Genomic DNA, 22,355 nt, shown 5'->3' with positions numbered 1-22,355 from the left:
TATGTATTTGTACGCATGTATTGTTACGGGCCCCCAAAATGCAGTGGTTCTCAGCTGTTCTGAGGGAACCGAGGCAAGGGCATCCGTAACCATTGCTGTGGGATGTGGAATTTGGGGGTGCAGGACTGGCACTTCTGCCGTCTCCCAGGGGAGCTTCCCTCCTGGGACTCTTGGCAGGAAGGAGGGGACTTCACGGTTGTTTGGAAACTCATGATAGCACTGGCGCCAAACAGAAAACTTCGCAAATTCCATAACTGGGTGATTGGTTAAGTAACTTAAATTCTACAGTAGATTATTATATAGTCTTCAAAAACAATGAGGCTGATCTGTAAGTGCTGATATGACAAATAATTTCCAAAAACACTTGTTATATTTATTTATGTCTTTAAAAAAATGAATTAAGAAAACCTTTCGAATAATTTATCTTTTGGGAGAGTGGTTGCATTCTTCCTGTACTTTTTGTATTTCCTAACCATACATATATTTACTTATTTATAATATCAAAAGTAGCTATGTGAGTCTTGGCTCTGTTTTCCTTATACTTTTTTGTCTTAAAAATGGCTCCTATATTATTAAAAAATTAAAAAAATCCCAATTAATTATATATTTACTCTTCTTAATGGTGTCAAGTTATTGTTTAATCTGAGGTATATTTTCTATTTTGCACATTTATATTCAGCCAGAATTAATTAAGGACTCCCCCCTACCCCAACCTGTACTCCAAGAAATGACTCATTTGTTACAGAGAATGAACAGGTGACTTAAGTTTTATGGTCTGTGTGTTTGTGACCCTTATTTCTGGTTTAATTGCTACGTTTTGAGCCAGAGGGTGCCCTCTTGTGGGCGTTTTCTCTGTTATCAGGGTGGATGGTATTGGATATCAGCACTTTCTCAGAGAACTTTCTATAATGATGCACTTTCTGGCACAAGAAATATACTTCCTCATGACCCGTCTCCAAGAGGGTGATTTCTTTTCTTCTTTAATTACACCAGGGATGGAAACATTCTTTCCCATCTGGGTTTTGTCTTTATGGTTTCAGGCCACATAACACTCACCTGGGCACACGTAGGTCCGTTTGCTCGACCTTACCGGGAAGGGCTGGGACAGGGGGATAGGCCTGGGAGCTCAAAGACCAAGGCAGTAAAGTGACAGGAAGTTCACTTTAGTTCAAAGCATCATGACTCAAGAGTCTGAAAGAACAAGACATGCTTTTTAGTGTTGACAGCGTCCTTAACCTAACCTGCAGATTTTTAGGTTTTTGTTTTTGTGGTATTAAATGCCTTGCTTGTTCTGTGTCTGGCTGTAAACTTTTGTATTTGTAAACTGAGTGGAAGCCAATAGAAGAACATTGTCCACCAAAAAACAAGTGTAGAATGATGACAGTAAAAATAATCTTGTGATAATTGAGGATTTTCTATTAATTAATTTTTCACTGGGCTATACCTTAGGTGTTTCTTTCTCAAATAATTAAATTCTGTGTATAGATGGCAGTGCCTTTTCTTTTGACTTTGAAAATTCAGGGTTATACAAATTATTTCAATCCCTATGGGTAGCTCTTTTGCAGTGTGTATCAAGAGATTTGACTCCAACTCCAATAAGCTGATTTTTCAGAGTTTGTTCCAGTCTGAAGAAAGTAATTTAAAAGAAAAATTATTTATATGCAAAACATGAATTGATAGAAAAATGTGAATTATGATATATTCATTTGTAAGAATGTTAGATAACCAGTAAGATGATGGTTATGAACCTTGTGTGGCATCATTAGAAAATATTCATAAAATGAAGGTAAGTGGCTGCCACCACCAACTTTGGGAAAATATCTACTTGGATGGAAAAGTCAGGAATGTTAAAATAGTTAGAAAAATAAACTAGTGAATTTGTTGGAGTGTGAGAAATATGGACGAAGTTGTTTGTTTAATGCCTTTAATGTCATAAAGTCTGCAATAAATAAATATGTGGAGAAACAGGGAAGGAGCAGAAGCCAGGTCTGGTGGGAGAAGGACCGGGAACTGACAGTCGTGGATCTGGATACAGTGACAAGGGAACTGGGGCCATCTCCGTGGGGCCTCGTCTCAAATGATTGTTCTCAGGGACACACAGTAGGGATGACAATGACCTCCTTTAAAGGAAGCCTGGTCTGGCCTGTAAACACTCCTTCAAGAGATGGAGATATTGTAATGCTTTTCGACTCTATCAAACACTAATTATTTTTTTACAACTTTCCAGGTCCTCTCCCTGGGTGAATTCTTCTGGCCGTGTATTCTGTTTATGATTCTGATAGTACTTCGTTTTCAAGAACCTCCCAGACCTAGAGACAATTGTGAGTTTTACTTTTATGACACTTTTTGAATTACAAACATCAGAAGAAGAAAACGCAGCATTCTTTTTTTGTTGTTGTCCTTTATAAATTCTGAATCCTGAGTGAAATGAATGGATAGAGCTCTGTTGTAATATCATAATCTCTGTTTCTGGGGTATGTGCCAGTAAGCATCAATTTAGATTTTTTTCTCTTAAGAATGATATTCACACATGTTTGCTCTATCTAGCAGATAGATTTATTCCTTGAACTAAACTGCCTTAATTTGGGAATAGGTATATAAGTCATTATAAATATAGAAAGAATAGAGGAAGAGGTAAAAGGGGGCAGATGCATTTCAGTTCTTCAACATGATAGTGCTGATGGTGGTGGGATATTGAGGATGGCAATGGTGGCGATGATGGTGGTGATGATGGTGAGGATGGTGAGGACTGTGAGGATTGTGATGATGTTGACAATGGTGATGATGGTGATGACAACGATAGTGATGATGATGGTGATGATGGTGGTGATGATGGTGATAGTGGTGATGGGATGATGATGATGGTGATGGTGGTGATGGGATGATGATGATAGTGATGACAATGATAGTAATGATGCTGATGGTGGTGATGATGGTGATGACAGTGATAGTGATGATGGTGATGATGGGATGATGATGATGATGGTGATGATGGGATGATGATGATGATGGTGATGATGGGATGATGATGATAATGATGACAGTGATAGTAATGATGGTGATGGTGGTGATGATGGTGATGACAGTGATAGTGATGATGGTGATGATGGGATGATGATGATGATGGTGATGATGGGATGATGATGATGATGGTGATGATGGGATGATGATGATAATGATGACAGTGATAGTAATGATGGTGATGGTGGTGATGATGGTGATGACAGTGATAGTGATGATGGTGATGATGGGATGATGATGATGATGGTGATGATGGGATGATGATGATAATGATGACAATGATAGTAATGATGGTGATGGTGGTGATGATGGTGATGATGGTGATAACAATGATAGTAGTGATGCATTGAGAAACCATTATTAATAACTTTCTCTGCTCCAGGAGCTTTATCAGCAAGACCATTTTGTTTATCTGGTTTGAAACCTCAACAGCATCACTCCTTGAGAAATGATTGCCTATTTTGTTTCTATGAGACTTACGCCCACTTGAAATATGGATAATGTGGTTAATTCTAAAAGTGTTACATGAATAAGAATTACTAAGGGATGGCTTTTATCTAAAACAGTATGTCACCATTCACAATAGTGAATGAATGTATCTATTCATTTGGCAAATAATGTTTTGAGTGCCTTCGTGTCCCAGGCCTTGCTGAGGATGAAGTTGTGGACAAGGTATTTTCCCTGCCCTTCCAGGACTGACTGTGGGGCCAGACTATTATGATCAGTGGGACAATGGCATGATGGGACTCTGTAGAGGGTGCATGTGAGCACAGAGGAGAGGTGGCCGCTCCATTCTAGGGAAAGGCTCCTGAGGAGTTAGCAAATGGGAAACTTTTTCAGATAAAAGAGTTCAAGGGAGGAAGGATCTGGGCAGGGCAGACAGCGTGGGGAAGATTGGAACTAAAAGGAGTTCAGTATGACTAAGGAGCAGAGTGTGGCTGCAGGAACAAGCAGGTTCAGATCAGTAAAGGCTTTGAAGGATGCTGAGGATAGTGACTTCCCAAAGGGCACGAGCAGCCACCAAATGGTTTCAGGAAGTTCCTCCTGGGAGGAGTACGTGGGGCAGCGCTCTAGGTGCAGGCAGAGGTGCATTTGAGATGGGGAGCTGGGCACCGGGGAACGCAAGGTGAGTCATGGGGCACTGCGTCACCAGGCCTGGCTTGAGCGGGAGGAAGAGGACAGGCTCCTTAGAGGCGAAGGGGGGACCACAGTGGGCTGGGGCTTGTGAGGAGAGGGGGCCTCCCGCTGGGACACCTGGGTGGAGGGGCACCCTTCTGAACTGAGGACACACAGGAGGGGCTCAGGGGCTGTGTTCCGTGTGGCCGGGAGGACCCCCGAAGGGGAGAAGCTCCTGGGACCAGGCCTCGTGAGGGGCACAAGGGGGGCAGGCCAGAGGGACAGGAGGAGGCCGTGGAGCCATGTGGGGGGCACTCAGGGCGGCCACGGTGAGCAGTCACAGGTGTTGTTGCCACGTGGGCAGGGGGAGGGCTGACATGTCCTGTCGGGGACATTGGTGCCATTGCCCAGGGCGGCTCGGTGGGTGGGGACATGGAAGGCAGGCTGCAGTGACATGAAGAGTGATGTGGAATTTGCAGTGAGAAACTGTAAGGCCTGAATAAATAATTCCTTCTCAGTTATATCAACTGTCAGTCTTTTTTTTTGGTCGCGCGGGGCAGCTTGTGAGATCATAGTTCCCTGACCAGGGATCTAACCCACACTCCCTGCAATGGAAGCATGGAGTCTTAACCACTGGACCTCCAGGGAAGTCCTCAACTGTCAGTCTTGATCTAAATATGCATTCTGAAAGTGGACAGGGGTATTTTGGAAAAGTCTTTTTAAAAAAATAGCGTGTCATTTACATACTTTAAAAATGCAAGTGTACAAAGCCCCTTTCACAAGGTTGTGTGCATGCGTATTTGAGGACCTGTAGCAAACGCACTGGGTGTGGCTTGCGTCAAGGGCTGGGCAGGAAGTGGGGAGGCAAAGGGGAAAGTGAAAAGAGACAACAAACAAAAGGGCCTTGCATGGGCCCCGAGGTCAGGGAACAACGTGCAGGAGAAGTAAGGTGGGACCGCTGCTGGGGGCAAGACAGCAGGCAGGAACGTTGGTGTCACAGGTGGATGACGTGCCGTCAAGGACTGAGGGCCAGACCCCGGTCAGCAGCGGCTGATGAAGATCTTGAGTGATTTCATCACTGATAACAGAGCATCAAGTCTACAGCGCCGTGTGTTACAGGGCAGCCCCGGCACGTGGGACCAGCAGCCTAGGATGTTCCTTATGCTAAAGGATGATGCCCGTCCTGAAGCATTTACCCAAGCTCTTACTTTTTGTCAGGAGTACAGTCCCGACGAAGAAGTGGCCTTGGGAACATCGGAGATGTTTTTTAGAGGCTGACGCAGATGAGCGTGTACAGGGAAGAGAAGACTTCGTCTCAGTCTCAGAGGGGTCCTGAGCCCAAATCTCTGAGGTCCACACTTTGAAGCCCCATCTGCCACACCCTGATGTGTGAGCCCAGGCGAGGGGTCTAGCCCTGTGAGCCTCTTTTCCATAAAGGCAGCTGATTTTACCTGCCTTCAGGGCTGCACCGAGGACTCAGTGAGAAAGCCGGTCCCGAGCCTGTGCCCGGCACAGGGTGTGGCCCAGAGGAGATGACCAGCAAACATCCACGCCCGTCTCTCGCACGCCCGCTGTCCTGGGGTGACCGGTGTTACTGTACACCCCGTTTAGGTGAGCACCATTCCTGCGTGTCCCCGAGGGAGACGGGAACAGAAATCACAGTTACTAGCTGGAATGTGACCCCATCCCTTCGTGGTCTCCAGTGCGAGGACAGGCCCGGGTCCTGAGTTGAGAACTCCCCTGCCCCTTCAGCTGAGAAGCCTACTCATTTGTCTTTCCTTCATTCATTGAACATTTACTGACTGTCATGGGCAAAGTACTGAGCTGAATGCTGGGCGTAGTGGGTTCCCAAGTCCCAGAGAGTAAGGTTATCGCCCAGACCAAACCAGAATGGAGGGGAAAGACTTTCACCAGCGTTTTACGAGCTACAGCATACTGGGTTAGTGCTGGTTGAGCTGTCTGCACTCGTCAGCACCCCGACTCTTCTGTCCATATGGTGATGTGAAGGGGGAGTGGGGGGCCCATGTGACCAGCATTTTATGGAGGAAAGTGGCTTATTTTTATTTTATTTTTTTACTGAAGTGTAGTTGATTTACAATGTGTGTCAATCTCTGCTGTACAGCAAAGTGACTCAGTTATACACAGAGACATTGTTTTTTTTCTTGTTCTTTTCCATTATGGTTTATCCCAGGATATTGAATATGGTTCCTTGTGTTGTACAGTAGGACCTTGTTGTTTATCCATCCTATATGTAGTAGTTTGCATCTGCTGAGCCCAAACTCACAATCTATCCCAATCCCCCCCACAAGCTTGGCAACCACAAGTCTGTTCTCTATGTCTGTGAGTCTGTTTCTGTTTCATAACTAAGTTCATTTGTGTCATATTTTAGATTCCACATATATAAGTGATATCGTATAGTACTTGCCTTTCTCTGTCTGACTTACTTCACTTAGTATGATAATCTCTAGGTCCATCCATGTTGCTGCAAATGGCATCCTTTTGTTTATTTTTATGGCTGAGTAATATTCCATTGTATATATGTACCACATCTTCTTTATCCATTCATCTGTCAATGGACATTTAGGTTGTTTCCAGGTCTTGGATATTGTGAATATTGCTGCTATGAACATTAGGGCGCATGTGTCTTTTTTGAATTACGATTTTGCCCAGATATATGCCCAGGAGTGGGATTGCTGGGTCACATGGTAATTCTATTTTTAGTTTTTTAAGGAATCTCCATACTGTTCTCCACAGTGGCTGCACCAACTTATATTCCCACCAACAGTGTAGGAGGGTTCCCTTTTCTTCAGGAAGTGGCTTATTGTACCAACATTTGTCCTGAAAGACCTTGGACCCTATCCAGTTTTTCTAAACATCTTTGCATTAAATCATCTTTAGCAACTGCACTTAGACATTAAGAATCCAAGGTGTGTGAGACTTGAAAAATTTCCCAGACTAAGAATTCCTCCATTTTTTGTATGAGACGAGAGGAAGTGTCTGCTCTGATTCTTCCCGCCTACAGCTTGTTCACAGCATCTGTAGGTGAGGGTGCCTGACAGAGATATTAACACTCCTCTGGCGGGAAGATGCGGCCAGGCAGAGCCGTCCTGGCTTGAAGCCTGTGTGCAGACCCTGGGGGAAAGGGGTTATTGCAAACGGTTTCTCACCTTTTTTCTTTTTTCTGTTGGACTGCTCAGAGCTCCTTTAAATAAACAACAGGATTAACAATATAACAACAGGGTATTACATGTTACCGAACTCACTAGGTATTCCATTTCTGGGACCAGTCATATGGACTCATTTCTGCCTTGTATCCACATCCAGGTTATTTGCAACCCCGGGATCTGCCCAGCCGGGGCGTTTTCCCCTTTGTCCAAGGCCTTCTTTGCAACACCGGGTCTAGGTGCAGGAACACAAGCTATGAATGGGCCACAGAGCAGCATTTTTGGTAAGAGAAACACAAACATCCTTTTCAGAATTCATGGGAAGATGCTGTATAGAACAGGCATGAGGCTTTTAGTACAGCTTCCATCATTTGGGATGAGCCAGAGATCATAAACAACACAGAATTTAGAGTTACTAGAAAATCAGTTTCATTAAATTCAGACTCACATGAAAACAACTCCAAGTAACGGTTCATTTCCAGTAGGAGGACTTTCCACTGCTGTTAAAAGAATCACAAAGTGAGTACTGATTAGCAGATGCCATTTGCTTGTCATAGTTTGTTTTCTGTAGGTTAAAACTCTGACCTCGAAATCACCTGCTTAGCCAGCTATTCATTTTGGTGCCAAATGCCCCCAAACAAGTATGAGTTTGAGTTACCCGCTGGGCTTTTCCTGCTGTGCTGTTTTGGACCAGCATCCTGTTCGCGGCTGAGACACAATCTAGTCACTCACCTGGACCAGGTGACAGTAGCTGTTGTGACTCTAGATGCTGAACCAGACTTGTGTTTGCCTGTGGCAACAGTTTGCACCAAAGACCAAAAAGAGAAAGAGTGGGAGGTATTTTGTGCGAAAAGAGTCAAAATAAAGGGGGTTTTAACTTAGAGCACCCTGAAGGCTCTGGAAACTTCTCTCAGCGGAGTTAGGAATGAAAGGAAGTGACTGATTCATCAGATAGTTTCAGTTTTTCTCCTGTGAATAATCTGGCTTTGCTTCCTCTCTCCTTTCTGGCGTTGAACAACCTAACATATTTAAGTGTAAAGCCTGTTAAAATATGTGATCTTTATCTTTCAACTGTAAGTTACAAGAAGAGAATGAAAAGTTTCTAGATAATTTTGGACACATCTGGTACAATATTTGTCAACGGTTCTTACATTTTTTTGAGAGAGGTAATATAGAAGTATGATATTAAGAAAATCACTTGGACGTAGTCTAAAATCATGACCCTGAAATACTTGGTGATCTTTTTGCATGTGTGGAGAAGAAAGTGCCTTCCTGGGAAAATTAGAAGCGATTGAGGCTGATCAGAGTTTCCATTTCAGGTCTTTCTTATATCTCTTCGTTGCTCAGAGTGGGAAATTTGAATGTAGTTGAAGTCGGAAAAGTGGGGCTTTGCACCCAAACTCTACCTGCCCTGTCACTCCTTGTGTGCATCTGTGCAAATTCCTTACTGTCTCTGCATCTGCTTCTCACTCACCTCCTTCTCCTGTTGTGAGTGTTAAAGTAGGTGGTAAGGAAGCCCTCCCACGGTGGGAGGTAACAATCACCCATCCTTATTGCCCTGGCTGTAGCAGTCACACTGGAGTCTCCACATCGGGAAAGAGCTCGGCCCTTGTCCTCCCCGTCCACTCTGCATCCTCACCTCCACTTGCCGACACCAGGTGATCCCACAGGCTGTTTCAGAGCCTTGGACGCTGATGGCCAAAAACAGCTCCTCCCGGGCCTAGTGGTGTCTGAGGCCGAGGTCTTTTTTTTTTTTTTTAATTGGGGTATAGTTGCTTTACACTGTTGTGTTAGTTTCTACTGTACAGCAAAGTGAATCAGCTCTACATATACACAAATCCATCTTTTTTGGATTTCCTTCCCATTTAGGTCACCACAGAGCACTGAGTTCCCTGTGCTCTACAATAGGTTCTCATTAATTATCTATTTCATACGTAGTATCAATAGTGTATATAGGGAAGTCTCTGTTCTCCCATATAAATTTTACAAACTTGTTGTCAAGGTCAATGAAAAAACTGTATTGGGATTTTGATTGGAGTTGCGTCAAATCCAATGACATGACACATCCTTTAATTTACTTCATAGCTTTATAATATTTTTGCATAAAAGCCATGCATACTTTTTGTTAAGTGTGATATGATTATAGTTTTAATTTGCATTTCCTTAATCATGAGTGATGTTGAGCGTCTTTTCGTATGTTTATTGGCCCTTTGAATTTTTTTGTGTATAAAGTGCTTGTTCAAATCTTTTTACAATTTTTTTAATTTTTAATTTTTGGTTTTACTGAATTCTTAGAGTTCTTTACATATTTTGATTGTAAATCATTTATCAGAAAGATGTATTGTGAATATTTCTGTCAAGTTTCTGACCTGTCTTTTGAAAAGCAGAGTTTTTTTCCATTTTGATGAAATACAGTTTATCACCTTTTTCTGTTTTGGTTTGTGCCTTAAAAAAAATCTTTTTTGAATAGAAATATAGTTGATTTATAATGTTGTGTTAGTTAGGTGTACAGTAAAATGATTCAGTAATACACACACACACACATATATATATATATACATGTATATAATGTGTATATTCTTTTTTTACGTCCTCTTCCATTATAGGTTATCACAAGATATTGAGTTTAGTTGCCTGTGTAGGGAACTCTAGTAGGTCCTTGTTGATTATCTATTTTATATATAGTAGTGTATATATCTTAATCCCAAACTCCCAATGTATCCCTCTCCCCCCTCTTTGGTAACCATAAGTTTATTTTCCATGTCTGTGAGTCTATTTCTGTTTTGTAAATAAGTTCATTTGTATCCTTTTTTTAGGTTCTACATATAAGTGGTGTGATATGATATTTGTTTTTCTCTTTCTGACTTACTTCGCTAGTATGATAATCTCTAGGTCCATCCATGTTGCTGCAAATGGCATTATTTCATTCTTTTCTATGGGTGAGTAATATTCCATTGTATATATGTACCACATCTTCTTCATCCATTTATCTGTTGATGGACATTTAGGTTGCTTCCATGTCATGGCTATTGTAAATAGTGCTGCTTATGAACATAGGGGAGCATATATCTTTTCCAGTTAGAGTTTTCATCTTTTCTGCATATGTGCCCAGGAGTGGGATTGCTGGGTCATATGGTAGCTCTGTTTTTAGTTTTTTAGGGAACTTCCATATTGTTCTTCATTGTGGCTGCACCAATTTACATTCCTAGCAACAGTGTAAGAGGGTTCTCTTTTCTCCACACCCTCTCCAGCATTTCTTCTTTTTGATGATGGCCATTCTGACTGTTGTGAGGTGATACCCCATTGTGTTTTGATTTGCATTTCTCTAATAATTAGTGATGCTGAGCATTTTTCACGTGCCTTTTGGCTATCTGTATGTCTGGTTTGTGCTTTTTGTATTTTTCTCTAACAATGAAATATTTGCCTAATTGAAGATCATTACAATTGCCCACTACAGTTTCTTTTAGAAGTTTTGTAGTTTTATCTTTTGTTTGGGTGTATGATCCATTTTCAGTTAATTTTTTTATATGATATAAGTGTTGAGGTTTATCTTACATATGGTTGTCCCGTTGTTCTAATACCATTTGTTGAAAAGACTATTCTTTGCCCACTAAATGCCGTCGGTACCTTTGGTGAAAACCAACTGATGTGATAATACCATGCAGATCTGGTTTTGCCCGCTTTTATTTCAGTGGTCTTTAGGACTATCCTTAGGCCGACAATCTAACTATAGCTTTAGGGCAAATGTCTTGAAATCAGGTACTATGAGTCCTTCAGCTTTGTTTTTTTTTCCCCCAAAGTATTTTAGCTCTTCTTTGAATTTCCGTATACACTTTTTTTTTTTTTTCATGCTGAACACATTTTTATTTTTCCTTAAGGAGTTCAAAGAATATGTAGCTGATTATGAAGCATATTCCAACTAGGAGAAAGCATTTTTTCTTTCTATTTTAATTCAAGAAAATAGGGAAATTTTTTTTTTTGATACATCTGATTACATTTATTTTTTTTTTTTGTAAAAAATTAGGTATGTTTTTATGATAATGAACAATGCAGTAAACTATAACTCAAGAATATGGGAGAGCTCAAAGAGAAATTCTTAGAGTATAATTATGAATAAAGCTAAAGAGCAGGAAGAATAAGTATGTATATGATGAAATCAGAATGGATATTAAAAGAACTCTGATAGTCAACTTCCAAACAAGATTACAAATGATTGGGAGATGGAAACATTTTCAACAAATACAAAGGTCTATAAGAGAAGGTTAATAAGGCTAAAGAAAATAATAAAATGTAGGTTGTGAAAATTTTTGCACTCAGTATTTTAAATTTATGTCCAAAGTAAAAGAGCAAGAAATCTCATTACTGGGAGAGGATGGCATATTTTTAATGAATGCCAAAGAGTACCAAATCCTACTTGGCTTTCATCTACTTCAACAAGAAGGATGATCTTCAGATTTTTATTGTAGGTCTTTTCCTTCTTTTGTGTTTCTTGCCTAGAGAAGTTCCTTTAGCAGTTGTTGTAGAGCTGGTTTGGTGGTGCTGAACTCTCTCAGCTTTTGCTTGTCTCTAAAGGTTTTAATTTCTCCATCAAATCTGAATGAGATCCTTGCTGGGTAGAGTAATCTTGGTTGCAGGTTTTTCTCCTTCAACACTTTCAATATGTCCTGCCACTCCCTTCTGGCTTGCAGAGTTTCTGCTGAAAGATCAGCTGTTAACCTTATGGGGATTCCCTTGTGTGTTATTTGTTGTTTTTCCCTTGCTGCTTTTAATATGTTTTCTTTGTATTTAATTTTTGACAGTTTGATTAATATGTGTCTTGGCGTATTTCTCCTTGGATTTATCCTGTATGGGACTCTCTGTGCTTCCTGGACTTGATTAACTATTTCCTTTCCCATATTAGGGAAGTTTTCAACTATAATCTCTTCAAATATTTTCTCAGTCCCTTTCTTTTTCTCTTCTTCTTCTGGAACCCCTATAATTCGAATGTTGGTACGTTTAATGTTGTCCCAGAGGTCTCTGAGACTGTCCTCAGTTCTTTTCATTCTTTTTTCTTTATTCTGCTCTGCAGTAGTTATTTCCACTATTTTATCTTCCAGGTCACTTATCCGTTCTTCTGCCTCAGTTATTCTGCTATTGATCCCATCTAGAGTACTTTTAATTTCATTTATTGTGTTGTTCATCGTTGCTTGTTTCATCTTTAGTTCTTCTAGGTCCTTGTTAACTGATTCTTGCATTTTGTCCATTCTATTGTCCATTCTATCTCCAAGATTTCGGATCAACCTTACTATCATTATTTTGAATTATTTTTCAGGTAGACTGCCTATTTCCTCTTCATTTGTTAGGTCTGATGGGTTTTTATCTTGCTCCTTCATCTGCGGTGTGTTTTTCTGTCTTTTCATTTTGCTTATCTTACTGTGTTTGGGGTCTCCTTTTTTGCAGGCTGAAGGTTCGTAGTTCCTGTTGTTTTTTGTGTCTATCCCCAGTGGCTAAGGTTGGTTCAGTGGGTTGTGTAGGCTTCCTGGTGGAGGGTACTAGTGCCTGTGTTCTGGTGGATGAGGCTAGATCTTGTCTTTCTGGTGTGCAGGTCCATGTCTGGTGGTGTGTTTTGGGGTGTCTGTAGACTTATTATGATTTTGGGCCGCCTCTCTGCTAATGGGTGGGGTTGTGTTCCTGTCTTGCTAGTTGTTTGGCATAGGATGTCCAGCACTGTAGCTTGCTGGTCGTTGAGTGAAGCTGGGTGCTGGCGTTGAGATGGAGATCTCTCGGAAATTTTTGCTGTTTGATATTATGTGCAGCTGGGAGGTCTCTTGTGGATCAGTGTCCTGAAGTTGGCTCTCCCACCTCAGAGGCACAGCACTGACTCCTGGCTGCAGCCCCAAGAGCCTTTCATCCACAGGGCTCCTTAATTTGGGATGATTGGTTGTCTATTCAGGTATTCCACAGATGCAGGGTATATCAAGTTGATTGTGGAGCTTTAATCCGCTGCTTCTGAGGCTGCTGGGAGAGATTTCCCTTTCTCTTCTTTGTTCTCACAGCTCCCAGGGGCTCAGCTTTGGATTTAGCCCCGCCTGTGCGTGTAGGTCGCTGGAGGGCGTCTGTTCTTTGCTCAGACAGGACGGGGTTAAAGGAGCCGCTGATTCGGAGGCTCTGGCTCACTCAGGCCCGGGGGTAGGGAGGGGCACGGAGTGTGGGGCGGGCCTGCGGAGGCAGAGGCCGGCGAGACGTTGCAGCCTGAGGCGCGCCTGTGCGTTCTCCCGGGGGAGTTGTCCCTGGATCCCGGGACCCCGGCAGTGGCGGGCTGCACAGGCTCCCCGGAAGGGCGCGTGGCCAGTGACCTGTGTTCGCACACAGGCCTCCCGGTGGCGGCAGCAGCGGCCCTAGCCGCTCTGGGCTCCGCACCCCTAGCCGCGGCCCGCGCCCGTCCCTGGAGCTCTCTCAAGCAGCGTTCTTAATCCCCTCTCCTCGTGCACCAGGAAACAAAGAGGGACATAAAAGTCTCTTGCCTCTTCGGCAGTTCCAGACTTCTCCCCGGACTCTCTCCCGGCCAGCCACGGTGCACCAACGCCCCGCAGGCTGTGTTCACGCCGCCAACCTCAGTCCTCTCCCGGCGCTCCGACAAAAGCCGGAGCCTCAGCTCCCAGTCCCGCCCGCCCCGGCGGGCGAGCATACAAGCCTCTCGGCTGGCAAGTTCCGGTCGGCCCGATCCTCTGCGCTGGAATCTGTCCGCTTTGCCCTCCGCACCCCTGTTGCTGTGCTCTCCTCCGCGGCTCCCAAGCTCCCCCACTCCGCCTCCCGAAGTCTCCGCCCGCGAAGGGGCTTCCTAGTGTGTGGACACTTTTCCTCCTTCACAGCTCTCTCCCGCTGGTGCAGGACCCGTCCCTATCCTTTTGTCTCTGTTTAGTTTTTTCTTTTGCCCTACCCAGGTACGTGGGGGGTTTCTTGCCTTTTGGGAGGTCTGAGGTCTTCTGCCAGCGTTCAGTAGATGCTCTGTAGGAGTTATTCCACGCGTAGATGTATTTCTGGTGTATCTGTGGGGAGGAACGTGATCTCCGCGTCTTACTCTTCCGCCATCTTCCCGGAAGTCCCTCCCGTATACACTTTAAAATCAGCTTATTTAGTACTACAAAAAAGCCTGCTGGGATTTTGATGAGGATTACATTAAAAGATAGCCTTATAGAGATTTACATCACATACCAGAAAATGACCCATTTGAAGCATAAAATTAAATAGTTTTTAGAATATTTACAGAGTTGTGCAACCATCACCACAATCAACTGTAGAAAACGTTCAATCACTCCGAAAAGAAACCTGTGTGAATTAGCGCTCACTCCTTTTCTACCGTCTCCCCTGCTCCTGGCTCAGGCATCTGAAAACTGACTTTCTGTCTCTGTAGAACTGACTGTTCTGGACATTTATTGAAGTGGAATTATGCAGCTCTGGGTTTTTGGTAACTATCTTCTTTCATGTAGCATAATGTCTCAGGGGTTCATCTGTGTTATAGCAGGTGTCAGTACTTCTTTTTATTGCTGATCAGTTAACATCCCATTGTATACCATATTATTTTGTTTATCTGTTCAGAGGTTGATGGTCCTATCAGTCGTTTCTACTTTTTGGCTATTATGAATAATGTTGCTATGCATGTGCTACCCTTGGACAGTTTTTTGTATGGGCATGTGCTTCTTTCTCTTGAGTATATGCGAGGTCATATGGTAATTCTATACTTAATATTTTAAGGAACTGTCAGGTTGTTTTCCAAAGGCTCCGCCATGTTACCCTCCCACTGTCAGTGTCAGGGGTTCCGTGTCTCTGTACGCTCACCAGTACGTATGCTTCTTTCCTTCAGATTATAGCTGTTCACGTGTGTGATGCCATGTGAAGTGGTAACTCTTGTGGTTTTGATTTACATTTTCCTAATAGTTAATGATGTTGATAGCCTTTTCATGTACTTATTGACCATTTGTATATCTCCTTTGGAGAAATGTCTGTTCAAATTCTTTGCCCATTTTTAACTGGGTTATCTGTCTTTTTATTGCTGGGTTGTAAGAGCCCTATATATATTCTGGATACAAGTCCCTGAACAGATATATGATTCACATGTAATTTTTCATGTTTTGTTGGTTGTCTTTCTTAATTGTATCCTATGAAGCACCAAGTTTTGTATTTTGTTGACGTCCCACTTATCTATTTTTTCGTTTGTTGCTTGTGCTTTTGGTGTCATATCTAAAAGTCTTTGGCTAACTCATGATCATGAAGATTTACTCCTATGTTTTCTTCTAAGAACTTTATACTTGTAGCTCCTATATTTTGGTGTATGATCCATTTTGAGTTGACTTTTGTGTATGGTGTGAGTAAGGGGTCCAGCTTCATTCTTTTCCATGTGGATGTCCAGCTGTTTCAGGGGATTACATTTAATCTGTAGATTAGTTGGGAGAGAATTGATATCTTAGCAACACTGAGTTTTCTAATCCATGAGCATGATATATATCTCTATTTATTTAGGTTTTCTTGAATGTCTCTGAGGAATGTTATTGTAGTTTTCAGTTTTATACACATTTTGTTAGATGTATTCCTAAATAGTTTGTGTTTTTTGGTATTGTTTAAAAAATTTTAAATATGGACAATCAGTTCTAGTGGCTTTTTAATATATCTCCTAAGATTTCTTACATACATGATCACATCACCTGGAAATGCAGTTTCACTTTATCCTTTCTTACCTGGATGCTTTTTCTTTTATGTACAATTTAATGTATTCTCTATTTACCTTCTTTCTGTTCAAACTTAGATCATCGATTTTAGACCTTTTCTAATATAAAGATTAAAAGCCTTATTCTTTCTGAGCACTACCTTAACTTCATCTCACAAATTTTGATTTGCTGTATTTTTGTTTGCATTAAGTTAAAAGCATTAACTGATTTCTACTGTGGTTTCTTCTTTGACTTATGGGTTATTTGTAGGTCAGATGTTTAGCTTCTAAATATTTGAAGATTTTCCTGAAATCTTTTTATTACTAATTTATGCTTAATTCCACTGTGGTCAGAGAATTCTATGTGATTTAGGTCTTTTTAAATTTGTTGAGACTCATTTTATGGCCGTAGAGTCTGATCTCCTTTGATAAATATTTAATGTTACCTAAAGCGACTACTTGCTTTCTGCTGTTGTTGGGTGGAGTGCTGTTTAAGTCTTCAGTATCTTTACTAATTTTCTGTTTGTTCTATAAATAATCGAGGGAGGATTTGAAATCTCCAATCATAATTGTGGATTTTTCTGTTTTCCTTTTCAGTTCTACTGGTTTTTGCTTCATTTACTTCGGAGCTCTGGTATAAGTGCATACACATTAGGATTGTTAAATCTTTTTTATATTGACTCATTTATCATGATATAATTTTATCCAATTATCTCTATTATACATTATGCATACAGCACATTATATATGCAATGTGTCATGTAAAATACAATATACACATTACATTACGTCCACTATATAAAATATTATATTATAATACATAATGCATAATATATTATAAAGTGATATAGAACCTTTTTATCCCTGGTTGTATGTCTCTGAAGTCTACTTTGTCGATAGTTACATAAGTACTGTAGCTTCCTTTTGATTAGTGTTATATGATATATCTTTTTCCATCTTCTTTTACTTTTTGGCTATCCGTTTCTTTATATTTAAAATGTAAACACCATATAGTTGGTTCTTTCTTTATTATTCAATCTGACAGTCTTTGCCTTTTAGTGTTTAGACCAGTTATTTTTAATATATTGGATTTACATTTTGCACTTGTTTTCTACTTTCGCCGTCTCTTTTGTACTCCTATTGTTCTCTTTGTTGCCTTTGTTTATGTAAATTGAATATTTCTGATTCTTTAATGCTTCTCTACTATTGACTTTTGAACTGTACCTTTTGTTGTATTTTTCTAATGGTTTATGCAATTTCATACTGATGTACATGTATCTGTAGGAGTCATTCTTAGAAGCAGAACTGCAGGTGAAGAGGTAGATACATTTTTTTATCTTAATGGCCTTTTCCAAATGCTCCTATATGGGGATTGTAATATATTGCACTCTATCTTCCAAAATATGGGGCTATCTCTTTCTCTAGTAAGGCAAATAGAGGGTCTTGTCAAAGTTTTAGATTGCTGCCAATCTGATTTCTCATTAATTTCTTGATGAGAAATGATATCTCAGTGCAGTTTTAATTGCATTTTTCTCATTATGGGGGATGTTGAACCTATTTTCATATCTCTGTGTACAATTTATACTTACTTTCCTGTGAAATATTTTTCATGTCCTTTGTCAATTTTTCTCTTGTTTATTATTTTTCTTCTTGATTTCTAGAGACTTTTTACATATTAAGGAGTTAAACCCTTTATCTGTGACATGAGTTGTAAATATTCTTTCTGGAGTTTGTCATTTATTATTTGACTTTGCTCATGTTTTAACTTTCATTTTGAAATAATTATAGATGCAAAGGAAGTTTTTAAATAGTACATCAAGTTCAGCTTCTTCAAATAGTGAGATCTTATATAACAATAGGACAATATCAAAACAGGCAATGGGGGCTTCCCTGGTGGTCCAGTGGTTAAGACTCTGTGCTTCCAATGCAGGGGGCCCGTGTTTGACCCCTGGTCAGGGAAGTAGATCCCACATGCATGCCGCAACTAAGAGTTTGCATGCCGCAACTAAGGAGCCCGTGAGCCGCAACTAAGGCCCAGCACAACACAATCAAATAAATAAATAAAATGTTAACAACAACAACAAAAAAAACAGGCAATGGACATTGGCACAATACTGGTAAGTAGACTGCAGGTCTTATTTCTCCAGCCTACCCTGAAAACAAACACAGGAGCTCTTCATTTTGGGGACTGGCTTGGGAATCCCTGGTGAGAATTGAGCAGAGGAAACCAAGAGGGTGCTGGGGACAGAGACTCTGAAGTCCCATTAAGCATGTGTAGACAGAGTGTCTGGTCTGGAGTTTGGATTTTTAAAAAAATAGATCTAAAGAAAGTCCCAAAGACTTCTTACTTGCTTTCTTCTTTCCTCAGATGTGAGTTTCTCAAACTTTGCCTCTCTTTTAAACCCTAGACCTGTTACAGGTTTCAAAAGCCTTTACATCCTTGCGCGCACCTGCCCTGAATTACAGGTGGGCAGTGAAGGTAGGGTCTGGCCGGCCTTACTGGCCACAAGGCAGCTGTGGGGCACCCAAGACAGCATTCTTAGGAGAATTATTTTTACATTTGGTTCTGGTTGTCTTAAGAAAGAATTCTAACTCTGTAAGAACTTGTCTCATTTGTAAACCAATAAGAAAAATTAGCACAGCTTATCATAGAAACAATAATCCTATTCCTTTAGCTTGCTTGCCTATTCCTGCAGCTCCTTTGCTGAAAATGTGTCTGTCCCAGAATCAGGTATATTATGACTGCCCTTTACTCTTCTTTAAAGAGAGCTGGGAGCTGGACTCTGCGCTAATTTACACAGATTCCCTCTGCTGACCCTCCGACAACCCTATTAGGTGGCTCATGTTATGATCCCGTTTTAAAGATGACTTTCCAAGGGAGACATTGCTTGAGAAACATTTTGGCTCTGGGGGACCCTCACTGGGCCTCAGTTTCCTCATCTGCAGACTGAGGGAGGGCCCTGAGCAACCCCTCCCACCTCTGCTGTCCTCAAGTCCTTCACTGAAATCGCACAGGGGTTGCTGGATGGCTCCTGGCCCTTTGAGAGGGTGGTCTCCTACTGGTCTGAGGGCCACCAGACCGGTAGGAGACCTTTTCTTGTCTTCCTGCATCAGATCTTCTTTGTCCCCCTCTTCCATTCACAGCTCTTCCCATACCAGGCAGGGAGCGATGTCACCTGATAAAAAGACCACAGAAAGGGACACAGGAAGGAGGAAACTGGTCTCCTCCCAAATCCTATTACAGCACTGGGATTTCCCTGGGGCTGCAGAATTCATTCTCTCTCTCTCTCTCTCTCTCTCTCTCTCTCTCTCTCTCTCTCACACACACACACACACACATTTAATCCAGGATTTTCTGTGTATTGTTTTCTGCTATAAACATTTCTCATGTTAGTAATAGTTCATAACTTGTCTTAAGACAAATTGAGGTAATTTTGGAACAATAATGAGAAAAATAACATCAAACCAGGTCGTTATCACAGGGAAACTCCCCTTGAATTACATCAATCTCTATGATCTGGTGATTCTGCGGTTCCCAGGGGGCGACCAGGTGTGGGTGAGGCAGGAGAGTGTTGTCCACAGCCTCCAGGGGTCATTTTTACCCTTTAATCCGAGGCCACAACAGAAGTAATAACTGATTCCTTGTGCTTCTGGAATTCTGAGTCACTCACGGTGAAGACCACACTTGAAACAGTGAGATTTCCGTCAAGTGTACCCAGCGCTGGGCTATCAGGGCCTGGCCCTGGCTCTGCTCTATCCATCCCCTTGCTTTTGGCAAATTCATTTTGATTCTCTGGGCCTCATCTCTCTGTCTCTGAGTGGACTGACCTGAGAGGCACTGAATTTATTTTATTCGTCACTAAACCCTTGTTGACCCTCCTTTACTTCCTTATAGGTGGTGACAGTCTCTGGTGGGCTTGGGGATGATGAAGCTTTGCTTTTCTTCTGCGGTGGGTTTACCTGTTGACAACGCTTCCTTCAGTCACCGTGTTCGGGAATTTGTAAAATAAAGGGTTTGGGAGTTAAAAAAAATCTCATGGGTTCTATAATCTTTTAATCAAGAAAAGTTTCCCCCTTTTTTTCCTCTCGGGTATGCTAAATGTGACTGGACACTGGCTTTCTTTAACAGGCTTTCAGCAACTTGTGAAATGATTCCCTATTTTATTTTAAATCAGTGTTTTCTTTCTGATTAAGGTAAGTCCCCACTGAATTTGAGATCAGACGTAGACATGGTAGATGGTGCTGACTTTCAAGGTCGTGAGAACGTTTTCTCTTGTTTACTAGAAAAGAAATCTTTTCCCCGCATACATGATATGTGTAAAGTTAAGAAAAAACATAACAATTTAATCATCATTTTTCCATTAGAATCACATAATATTTTTAAAATAAAAATTCACCCGAGTATATTTTAAAGGCCGAGTTGGCTTTATTGAATGACTCATGAATCGGGCAGCTTCCCGTCTAGTAGGTAGAGGGGCTTCAAAGGGCTACAGAAAGGGAGAGGCTTTTAAAGGCAAGACAAGGAAGCCACAAACAAAGACGATTATTCCAGGCTTAGGTCACCCACCTGTGTCGGGTACAGAAGGGGCCTATGTGGCAAATTATCCTTCTTTGGAGGGTGGAAGGGATTACCTCTTTGGTGCTGATCGGAACATTTCACACTGACCAGGGTTATATTCCTGGGGAAAGCTGTAACTGCAGTTAGGTTAGGTATTAAGTCTTGGTGTTAGCACAGGAGACTCCATCCAGAGCCTGTCATTTCCTTCCTAACACCGTGCCTTTCCCCACACCATGGGGTGAGCGCAGGACCGTCTGTATTAGAACCACTAGGAAGTGTGGGTTAAAATGCAGGGTCCTGGACAGGCTCCAGGCAGCAGGTGGGAGGTGAGGCTGAGAGTCTGTGTCTTCACATGCTTCCTCAGTGGTCCATCAGCCCGCTGGAGTCTGACTGTCTCTGCAGGAGTCTGTTTCCAGGAGCCCCATTTTCAAAGACAAAAGGAAAGCCTTTCACAAGCATGTGCTGTTATGCGCTTACCCCTTCTCCTAGGACTGGACATTTGCCTTGTGTCTACATCTCGCTCTTTTAGATCATTGCTTTGATGGACATTATTGTTTACACATTTCACATTTACTAGTGTCTTCTAGTAGTCAAATTTCTCAAAGCTAAAATAAAATTAAAGGCAAAAAAACAAAACAAAACCTGGAGAGGATGTTTCTTACAAATTCAATAAAGGGAAGCTGCGTTTCAAGCGTGAGAAGACAGGGAACATCCCAGCAGAAAACCAGGTCACGGCCTTGACCAGCCAGTGTGGGTGGCACCCCATCCTGCTTGCCAGCCTGTGTGACCGAGCCTGACTTCTGTCCTTGGTGTCCAGGTGACCGCGGACTTGGGTCTTGGCAATGCCCCCACTTCTGCCCCCCAGCTGACCCCTCACAGGGAGCTGCCTTCCGACCCTCCCTGGACGTCCCCCAAGGGTCCCTCTGCCTGACACCCTGTCTTCCCTGTGCCGTGGCGGGGGCGACCCACCCTCCCTCCACTGCAGACTTTCCTGCTCACTCCCTATCTCACTGCGTTTGACTGTCCTTGGGGCGTTGACCCAATGGCATTTGTAATGACCAGGCGTCACTGGGGGCTCATCCCATCCCCTCTGCGTGCGGGGCCCCTGTTCACTGCTGGGCTGGCTCCCAGCTCCTTGCTCAGGGGAAGTGGTATAATATGTGTTGAATAAGTGAAAAAAGATGAAGTAACTAGTAAACATATAAAATGGTTGAGCCTCACAGATAATAAGGCGAATGAGGACAACTTTCTAATTTTAAATTGGCCACAGTTTTTTAAAATGACAAATTCCATTCTGGACGAAGATCCAGTAAAGTGGGCCGTTGGGGCGTTGGTGGAAGTGTACGTGGGCACAGGGTTAGCTGAGAACACTTTGGCCTTGGGTGTAAAGCTCCTTAAACTGCTGAGGAAACTCGTGCCTGTAGAAGAGTTCTACTCGGGTATTTACTCCATTTATTTAAAGTTCTTCTAGGCTCCCAACTGCAGCAGCCTTCTCACAAGAAGGCTGACAACCTGGCCTTCTTAAAAGAGGTATAGGACCTCGCCCAGGAAGTTTATGAAATGATGGACAAGGCGAGAAACTTACAAAAACTTTGGGTAGAAAGATCCAAGACTCCAGGCAAGTAAATCTCTGAAACTCTCCACTCCGTCCCTGGTCACAGGCTTAGGTGGGGCCCCGTGACAACCCAGGATGTCTGTAAAATCCTGTTCATGCTTCATACCCCCTCCAGTGGCCGTCGCTGTGAGTCTTAGAAAAAGCCACCCCCCTCCAGGGACGAGGCCCGGCACCTGGGGCGGGTTGGGAGCCTGGGCT

The 22,355-nt window shown here is 42.3% G+C and overlaps 1 pseudogene across 1 annotated transcript in view; it reads left to right on the top strand.

The window, feature by feature from the left end:
- Positions 1–1,780: 1,780 nt before the first annotated feature.
- Positions 1,781–22,355, top strand: part of LOC309827193 (ATP-binding cassette sub-family A member 13-like) — a 34,336-nt pseudogene continuing 13,761 nt past the window's right edge. Inside the window, exons 1-4 of the transcript in view lie at positions 1,781–1,786; positions 2,228–2,321; positions 7,462–7,585; positions 22,005–22,160. The product of the transcript in view is annotated as an ATP-binding cassette sub-family A member 13-like (transcript). The remainder of the gene's footprint in view (positions 1,787–2,227; positions 2,322–7,461; positions 7,586–22,004; positions 22,161–22,355) is intronic.

Source organism: Grampus griseus (assembly GCF_964374135.1).
Source record: "Grampus griseus genome assembly, chromosome: 9".
NCBI lineage: Eukaryota > Metazoa > Chordata > Mammalia > Artiodactyla > Delphinidae > Grampus > Grampus griseus.
The sequence above is the reverse complement of the archived record's forward strand: the minus strand, read 5'-3'. Positions and strand labels throughout refer to the sequence as shown.